Here is a 10,221-nt window from a genome sequence, read left to right as displayed (position 1 = left end):
TATCGTGTAGGGTCCCCGCGAACACGCGAAAGTGCCGCAACACGACGTCGTATGGACTCGAGTAATGTCTGAAGTCGCGTCGAGGGAACTGACACCAGGGGGGTGGAGATCCCGTCTGAACAGCACGTTACAAGGCATCCCAGATATGCTCAATAATGTTTGAATAATGTTCATGTCTGGGGAGTTTGGTGGCCAGCGAAAGTGTTTAAACTCAAAAGTGTTCTTGGAGCAACTCTATAGCAATTCTGGACGTGTGGGGTGTCGCATTTTCCTGCCGGAATTGCCCAAATCCGTCGGAATGCACAGTGGACGTGAATGGGTGCAAGTGATCAGACAGCATGCTTACGTGCGTGTCACATGTCAGAGTCGTATCTAGATGCATGAGGGGTCCCATATCACACCAACTGCACATGCCCCACACCATTACAGAGCTTTCACCGGCTTGAACAGAGCTTGCTGACATGCAGGGTCTATGGATTCATGAGGTTGTCTCCATATTCGTGGAGGTCCATCCGCTCGATACAATTTGAAATGAGGGTCATCCGACCAGGCAACATGTTTCGACTGAAACAGTCCAGTGTCGGTGTTGACGGGCCGAGGCGAAGTGTAAAGCTTCGTGTCGTGTAGTCAGCAAGGGTACACGAGTGGGCATTCGGCTCTGAAATCCCTTGTCGATGATGTTTCGTTGAATAGTTCTCACGTTGACATTTCTTCATAGCCCAGCACTGAAATCTGCAGCAATTTGTGGAAGGGTTGCACTTCTGCCTCGTTGAACGATTCTCTTCAGTCATCGTTGGTCCAGTTCTTGCAAGACTTTTCCCCGGCCGCAGCGATGTCGGAGATTTTGTTTTACCGGATTCCTGATATTCCTGCTACGCTCGTGAAATGGTCGTACGGGGAAACCCTCACTTCATCGCTATCTCGGAGATACTGTGTCCCACCGCGCGTGTGCCGGTTATAACAACATGTTAGAACTCACTTAAATCTTGATAACCTGTCATTGTAGCAACGGTAACCGATTTAACAGCTGCGCCAGACACTTTTGCCGTATATAGGCGTTCCCGAACGCAGCGCCGTATTCTGCTTGTTTACGTACCTCTGTACTCGAATCCGCATGTCTATAACACTTTCTTTGGCGCTTCAGTGCATGCCCCTATACAAGGTGCTCGGAAGTTCCCGTTACAGACTTGTAGGACTTGGTAGAGGGGAGTAAGTAGAGAGCTTTTTTAATTTTGATTAGGAATCCATATCCAGAAATGTGCCGTTCTCGTGCTGAAGCCGTTTGATAACATCATAGTATGAAGGCTTTCATGACCGGATCACATTGCTGCTGGTAAACCTTTCGGGATGCGAGGTCGTGGTCCAAGAAGCTCTTCTCTTCCTGACATTTCGTTCAGGACTGCGCTGAGCCTTGCCGACTGACCGGTCGGACGTCCGAGAGCGACATATACAGGGTGAGTCGCCTAACGTTAACGCTGGATATATTTCGTAAATCACATCAAATACTGACGAACCGATTCCACAGACCGAACGTGAGGAGAGGGGCTAGTGTAATTGTTTAATACAAACCATACAAAAATGCACGGAAGTATGTTTTTTAACACAAACCTACGTTTTTTTAAATGGAACCACGTTAGTTTTGTTAGCACATCTGAACATATAAACAAATACGTAATCAGTGCCGTTTGTTGCATTGTAAAATGTTAATTACATCCGGAGATATTGTAACCTAAAGTTGACGCTTGAAACCTCCGACGTTCAGTTGCGTGTTGTAACAAACACGGGCCACGTTCGGCGAGCAGCATCTGCAGGGACATGTTTACGATGACGACCGTGTTTACGAGTGTGGCTGTAGTGCACTGTTGTGGTTTGGTCTAGCTGTCGCAGTGTCCGCATGTAGCGCTTGAAACACGTATGTAACATAGCAGCGGTGGTGAGGCACGTTAAAATCTTTGACCAGAGAGCCTATTTTCGTGGTTAGTCTGCGCTTGACTGCGCGAGTGTTGCGAGCAGTACAGTTGTAGTCGTCACGTAGTGGAGTACTCTGTTAGTAGTCGTTGAGAGCTGTTCTGTAGTAGTCGTCATGCAGAGCGGTCGGTCAGTAGTAGCAGCCCAGTGCGGTTGTGTGATGTAGTCTGTCGGCAACACTGGTCAAGATGCTGAATGAGGTATATTATTAATTAAGGTAATCATCAGATAATGTAAAGTTTATTTATTGTAATTAATTTCCAACAAGTGCCCCAATAATAATTTTGATTTCAAAGCAAAAAAAAAAAAAAAAGAGAATATTATTATTTGCAATGCAGTTCCTCCAAGCTGTGCGCAAGAATAAGAGCAGAAATTTGACTAGCAGTTACAATGAGGTAAGAATTTAATTCTGATTTGCACAGGGCCAAAGACCGATATTTCGGTTTAATTGAATTATCATTATCACTGACATTTTCTTATCACTGAATCGACTTTCATCTTTTGTAAGTAGCTTATACTTGGGTCAGATTGCTAATTTTTGTCTAATGGTCGTTGTCATTGAATTTATTTGCTGGGAGATTACGTTAGGTTGTATTCTTGTTAACATTCAAATTATTGTCCGGTCAACATTTTTATGGCAAGGTTTCTCTTGGCTCCCATTTAATATTAAATAATTTCCTTTAAAATTTTGTGGGGAGGTTACACTTGGCGACACCCAGTCCAGGATCGTATTTCGTTGAGAGTCTTTTGAACAACAGTCAGATATCTGCTCTTATTTGCTTAAGTATAATTAGGATTTGGCGCTACGCTTTTACTAATCTTGTGACTTTCTTTCTACAGGTCAACGGCAATTCGTTGCTCTGTTGTATTTGTGTGTTGTTTTTGCATTTATGTTTATTGTTTTGTGAATAACTGTGACTATTGCAAAAATGCCGCGAAAGACTATGAATAGTGTATCGCGAAGTATTATGAGTGAAATTACCGACTCAAACAACGTTACCGATAGGACTTGTGACACGCAGTGTAATGATAACAATCCTGCGTTCACTAACAATCAGTGTATTCCAACCACTAATGATGGCTTTTGTCTTAATGATGAACGAACGAACTCGATTGTGTCTTCTGTTGATTTGACGACAATCGATGATGCGGAGCGCCCTATTGTAATGAGCGCTGCCCAGCTTAACACACCCGGTTTGGAAAATTCAAGTAACGTTCAGACGAATTCTTCTAATGAAAATGAACAGGATACTCAAAGTACGACGGATCTATTTAATTCCGAAATAATGACCGACAGTGGACATTCGACTGACAAACCTTTTTGTGAATCTCAAAATAACCAAATGGTTACAGAAAGCGAAACAATTCCAGATCCACCATTAAACAGCACAGAGAATAGAAATGCTGACTTTGAGTCGAATCCAATTATGGCATTGTTGCGACAAATGAGTAAACAACTTAATGAAAATAGGGAAGATGCCAAACAACAGAATGAAAAATTAGACAAACAAAGTGAAGATTTTAAACAACTTAGGGAACAGAACGAACAGCTAAATAAAAAATTAGACGACAATTCCAGACAGTTAAATGAAAAATTAGACGACAATTCCAGACAGCTTAGTGAACAAATTAGAGCTGTTGCCGCGCAGTGTCATGACACTAAGGAACAGTTGCGCGTGGAAATTGAGGCTTGTTCACGTAAAAATAGCGAAGAAATTAAGTCTGTTGCGCAAGAATTAAGGGAAATGCAAACAGCCGCAACCGAAACACTCAGAGACGAAATTAGCGGAGTCGCTAAACAATGCTCTGAAAAAGCTACACAATTACGCGACGAGTTTAAAGCTATGACAGCAGAACTTTCGCGCACAATGGATGAAAAGATCGACGCGAAATTCGAACAACAAAATACTCAGATTGACGAACGCTTTAATCACCACATAGAAAACAGTAATACGCGTTTCCGCAAATTTATTCAAGATCAAAATAAAGTCAAACGTCAAGTCATGGAAACAATCACTGCACAAAGACAAGAAGACAAACGCAAAATGTTCGCGAAAGCAAAGACGTATGTAGACAATAATATTGCCTCAGTGTCCGACGAAATTAATTCCATCAAACAGTCGAACACAGAATTACGTGACGAAATTTCCAATCTTAAAACAAAAACAGATACACACACAGTAGATATTCAAACAGTGACAGACAGATTCGAACAATTAGAACTGACGCAGGATTGCGATGTCATCAAAGCTGATGTTAAAAAACTGAGCGAAACTACGCGTAAGTTGCAAAAACAGATTAATGCGTCCGATTCTAAAACCGATGATCAGGCAAAAATACTGACTGAAAAATATGATGAATTAGCCAGTCGTATTGATGCTATTGAAAGTAATAATGACAATAAATCAGACGATACTGCACCTATTTCATTTAATCAAACACCTGAATTTCAAAATTTACAGCAGACAATTAATGAGATTGATTCATCTAATAACACGTTGCGTAGAAAATTGTCAAGCTTACAGCAAGAAGTAACAGAGATTAAAAATATTTCAGTTAATAACACATCACAGCAGGCGCCACTTTTCGAACATTTGCCAGACTCACGCAGTGCATATAATTTGGGTAATGTACAAAGAGTACGCGATTTAAAATCTGAAAAGCTACGCAACTTGAAATCCGAACTGACACAGAAAAACAGATTCTCGCACAAACCTGAACGTGTTCACAAATTCAGAGACGATAACGTTGATTACGAGCAGTTTTTATCCGTAAGAAAAACTAAGGAATTTAAAAATGACAGAGCACAGATACACGATTTGAACTGGATACGTCGATTTATTTTTGTACTTTCACCGCTATTACCTGTAACGCAGAAACTAGCTTTGAACTGGATACGACAATTTGCTCTTGAATTTTTACCAACATTTCGTGTAATGCAAAAACTTGAATTAGTATGGATACAGCAATTTATTTCTGAATTTTTACCGGCATTGCCTGTAAGGCAAAAGCTGAAAAGTATTTGCAGTGCGTAATAACCTCAGGGGATTCATTATGCTTTAATGAATATGTGCCGTAGCGAGCATAGGGCCCCGAGCTGTAGTAGTGCTGTTTCATCTTTAGTTTTCTGCACTGCTGCCTTCTCTTCTACTATCCTTTATATCTATCAAAACCGCTCTTTAACTATTGCTCTATTTAGAATTAAGAATATGTAAAGAAAACCGGATTTGACAAGTTATACCGAAAGTGACAATTTTTATTAGGCACTCCACAACTACCAGCGTAATTTTAATAACTGACAAAATTTTAATCATCAGTACGTGTAAAATTATCAGTAACAGTAAACACATTTTTGTAACAATAGACATTTTTCTCCACAACAGCATGAAAGTCAGCCGCTTAGCATATGTAACCAACAATGTAATGCACAAGGTCAACCAGGCTTTAATGTTTCGCCGCGTGCACGTATAGTCCCAGCTACAACAAATAGTAACGCACGGCAGCAATGAAATAACTACGTACAGAAAAAACAGTATTTCAATCTCTATCGCAATGCGCCGTATGGAAATGACTATCACGACATACGTAAAATTAATTAGCACAATTTTCAGCGTACATTCAATAACACGTCAGATAGAATATGATTAAATACAGTACAGGTTGCATATTCCAATAATGTAAGCAATACTTTTGAATCACAGAATCTTATTCACGAAAATGTTATTTGAAACATGCTTTGTTGAATGCTCCACTTTTAACGCACCCAGATCTTACCAGAAGTTTTTCCATTGCCACCGACAGTTCTAACACCGCTTTAGGCGTACACATTTTCCAGGAAATTGAAGAAGATGGTTCGATAGTAATTAAAAACATCGCATTTGCAAGCCGCATTTTGTCACCCGCTGAACGAAATTATTCCGTTACAGAACTGGAAACATTATGTGTTGTATGGGCTTTTACGAGATTTCGGCACTTTCTTTATGGCAGACATACCACCGTGTACACAGACCACAGAGCGATACAATTTTTACTTTCGGCCAAATTCACTCACGACAGATTAAGCAGATGGAAACTTTATTTACAGGAATTTAATTTTACAATAGTTCACATTCCCGGTACGCAAAATGTTATAGCAGACGCACTATCGCGTTCTCTCGGCAACAATCAGCAAGACGTAGCAACCAACTTCTGCAAAACAAATTTCAGTGTCATGTACATTCAGCAAGTAGCATTTGAAAATTTTATTTCATCGTCATTACAGGACATAGCACAAGAACAAAATAAAGACAACGTGTGGAAAGAAATTAAACACCTTTGGCAAGATAAGAATAATGTTACGATTAGACACCACTACACTGTACGCAATGACATTCTGTTTCGCCGCTCTCATCCTGACAGCAACAATTGGTTATTATGCATCCCTGACGAACTTGTTAACAAATTAATCTGGTACACTCATTTAAGTTACGCACATTACGGAGCACGAAAATGTTTTCTTATACTGAGACAGAACTGTTATTTTAACAACATGGAGAAACGTATACGACGAGTTTTAGCGTCTTGTAAAATTTGCCAGAAAGCTAAATCAGACACCACTTCACATATTCCTCCTTTATATCCCATTGTACCTGTTAAATTAAGACATATGGCCGCAGTAGATATTTTTGGTCCGATTCCGAGAACTAACAGAGGTTTTTGCTACATCTTTGTCGCTGTTGAGCTCACTTAAAAATTTGTTACTTTCACTCCGTTACGCAAAGCTACTGCTAAAACTGTTTCGAAAGCATTTGTAAAACATTTTCTATTTCATGTAGGGCATGTGATGAAAGTAATTTCTGACAATGGATCTCAATTTCGTAGTAGCATATGGACACGCATGTTACAAGCCAGAAACATTTCTCCGATCTATATATCCAAGTACCACGCTTCTTCGAACCCCTGTGAAAGATTAATGAAAGAAATTGGTAAGCTGTGCCGAATATACTGCCACAAAAGACATATTGATTGGGATACACACATACTCTCATTCCAAGATGTAATTAATTCCATTCCACATGAATCCACTATGCTATCTCCGTCTGTTATACTGAAAAACGTTGAACCACCAAACAAAATTAAAGAATTTGTAAATTTTCCCACATCTCGTCGCTTACGACACCACGAAATAATCGACATTGCGCTGAACAACATCAAACGGAGAAGACAGCAAAAACAGGTTTGTACACGCCGCGACTTTCACATTGGACAGAAAATATTAGTACGTACACACTATTTATCCAGCAAATTAAAAGGTAAGTGCAGTAAATTTGAACTTCTATACGCAGGTCCATATCGGATTCGCAGCATCCCTCACCCCAATGTTGTACACGTCGAAACTTTGAGAACCAGAAAATCGAAAGGCAATCACCATGTCTCAAACATTAAACCGTTTATTGAATGAAATCACTTTATGATGTAACATGCTATGATGCCATTTACTAATGCAATTATTTCACCTGACTAATTACTGATGATTATCGTATTTTTTCTTGGCAAGTGCCCGGCAAGGTAAGGTTAGCAGGTCGCTTTTCTTGTCGTTACACATCAGACCATGCACATTTTCCACTTTTTTATGTACGATTGTATTCCAGTTTTGTCTATATGCACTGTGAAATAGTTAAGATATAACACACACCAGTCGACTTTGACATTTTTTTTTTTTTTTTGGCCTTATGACATCTCAACATCGTGACTTTTACATTTTTTTTTGCTGCTGCATTGTGATATTCTGTGTACATTTTTGCCTCTGAACACTATGTTTTTCACATGTTACGTTTTCTGTCATGTTATGCTGTATGCTTAATTATGTTACCATAAACCAGTTTTTATCTAATGGGTATATGATGTAAATGCAAGACATTAATCTTTGTTCATCATTTTCAGAAAGAAATAACGTGTAAAGGAAATAAATTAAACAGAAATGGGAATTTCACCTACGGAATAAACGATAGAAGATGCAATAACTTTATGAGGAAGAGTAAATGGATCAGGATTAACAAGCATTAACAAGAAGATACAATACACATCGCTGAATAGCAGTCTTAACTAATTTTTTCTTTCAGAATACGAGGCGATTGATGCAGGCTGTCGGACAGAACTACACACCTTAGTTTTAGTGATGAAATATGTTAGAGATAAGGAATAGTTGTGTAATGAGTAATGAAGTGATTTTTTGCAGATGATAATGAGTGATGATGAATAATGATGAAGAGTGTGCTACTATGGATAATGAAGTTTTTCTTTACAGGTGATGATAATGATGGAGTTATGAATAATGAAGTGATTGATAATGAAGTTTTTTTTTCTTTACAGATGAGGATAATGTTGAAGTCATGTATTTATGCTACGTAGTTATTTAAGTATTTGTTGCAGTTTGTTTTGACAGCAGGTGTTATATTGCATAGTGGGATGACGGAAAGTTTTGGAAAGGACAGCTATGGAACACATTTTATACACATTTCACTACTTGTTAATTCGAAGTTCACTACTTTTCAGCATAGTGTGCGTTTTTCTTTCAGGTCAATAATCCATTTTGTATTTTTTCCAGGAGAAGTTTTTCATGATACATACTAAACCTATTACTTATTATACCTGTTCTAGTACTTGCATTTTTTTAACCCATTTTGTTTACCATTTATAAATGTGATCACATACTGCCTTGTTACATAACCTTGCTACAGCTGACTCATGACGAATGACGTTACACATTTTTCATTTACAGGAACAACCCACTACCAATTATTTTTTTTCTCTCTTTTTCTCTTCTGGCTTTCTCTTATAATTACCAAACGCAATGCTTTGCTAACAAAAAAATGTATTACCAGTCCCAAATAGTGATACCAGTTTGAGAAAGTTCTGAATAATACTGATCAACTCTGAATAGTATGTCACTTCAGTAATGATACAAAAAATATATATATATAATAATGCTTTGTAACTGGCTAATAACTGCCACTGTTTATCGTAATGAGACTACTTATAATGCCCATGATTATTAATGCTATGACTGTAATTAGCTGATTTTAATAATGAGTTCGTAATGATCTGAGTAATACTGAATGATGAACAATGTTTTATTCTATTCAATACTTGATGGCCACTGAGTGCCAAGAATTAATGTCACTCAATGAATTATGTTATTAATTATGCCATTAATTAGCTCTTGTTTTCAATGTTGATACTTTGTAACTGGAAAAGAATGTGACTGTTTAATAATGCTTTGTAATTAGGAGAAGGCTAATGATTATTACTATTGAAATGACAAATGATTAATTAACTATGCCATACTTTGTAATTGGAAAAGAATGTGATTGTTTAATAATGCTTTGTAATTAGGAAAAGGCTAATGATTATTACTATATTGGAAGGACAAATAATTAATTAATGATGCCATACTTTGTAACTGGAAAAGAATGCGATTGCTTCATAATGCTTTGTAATTAGGAGAAGGCTAGTGACTAATACTATTGGAATGACCAATGATTAATTAACTATGCCATACTTTGTAACTGGAAAAGAATGCGATTATTTAATAATGCTTTGTAACTAGGAAAAGAAGGTTACTGATTCTATGTAAAACAATTAATGAACATTTTTCTGTAATACTACATACCTGGTACAGAAATGTTCAATCACTGGGCTATGAATGCCCCAAACTACTAATGAAAACTGTAATTGTCAATATTATGTGACTTAATGTCCTTCACCTCATGAGCTAACCACCCTGAATTACTGCAATGTCCATTTGTCCTGTCTATCCTAGTGATCATGGAGCACTACCTTTGGGTTTGCACTACTTCTACGTTGGTGTGCCTTGTAAAAGCGTGGTGTTGACACGACATGCTGTCCACCACCATGAGCGATGAAGACGTTATTATGATCTCACTGTTTGGTGTACCTAATGTACTGCCAAAATGAGAACATGGAACATTAGTACGACAGTTCAGTGTCTTGGCTACACTGATAAATTCTGATGGGAAAAGAACTTCAAATTGTGTCACTTGGTGTTGTATTTCTGTGGAAAGATATGGACTTTCAGAACAGCTGTGTGCAATCTAAAGTGCTACAACCATGATGCGATCCTTCCCTTTCCTATCCTGATTCTTGTCACATAGTGAAAATCATTTTTTGCTAACATTACTTATGTTCATGGGTTATACATTTTTTTTTGATTCCCAGAACTCCAGTGCGAGTACACTCATGTCACTTATCAAC

This window comes from Schistocerca cancellata, chromosome 2 (assembly GCF_023864275.1).
Source record: "Schistocerca cancellata isolate TAMUIC-IGC-003103 chromosome 2, iqSchCanc2.1, whole genome shotgun sequence".
Taxonomy (NCBI): Eukaryota; Metazoa; Arthropoda; class Insecta; order Orthoptera; family Acrididae; genus Schistocerca; species Schistocerca cancellata.
This window is presented reverse-complemented; position numbering follows the sequence as displayed.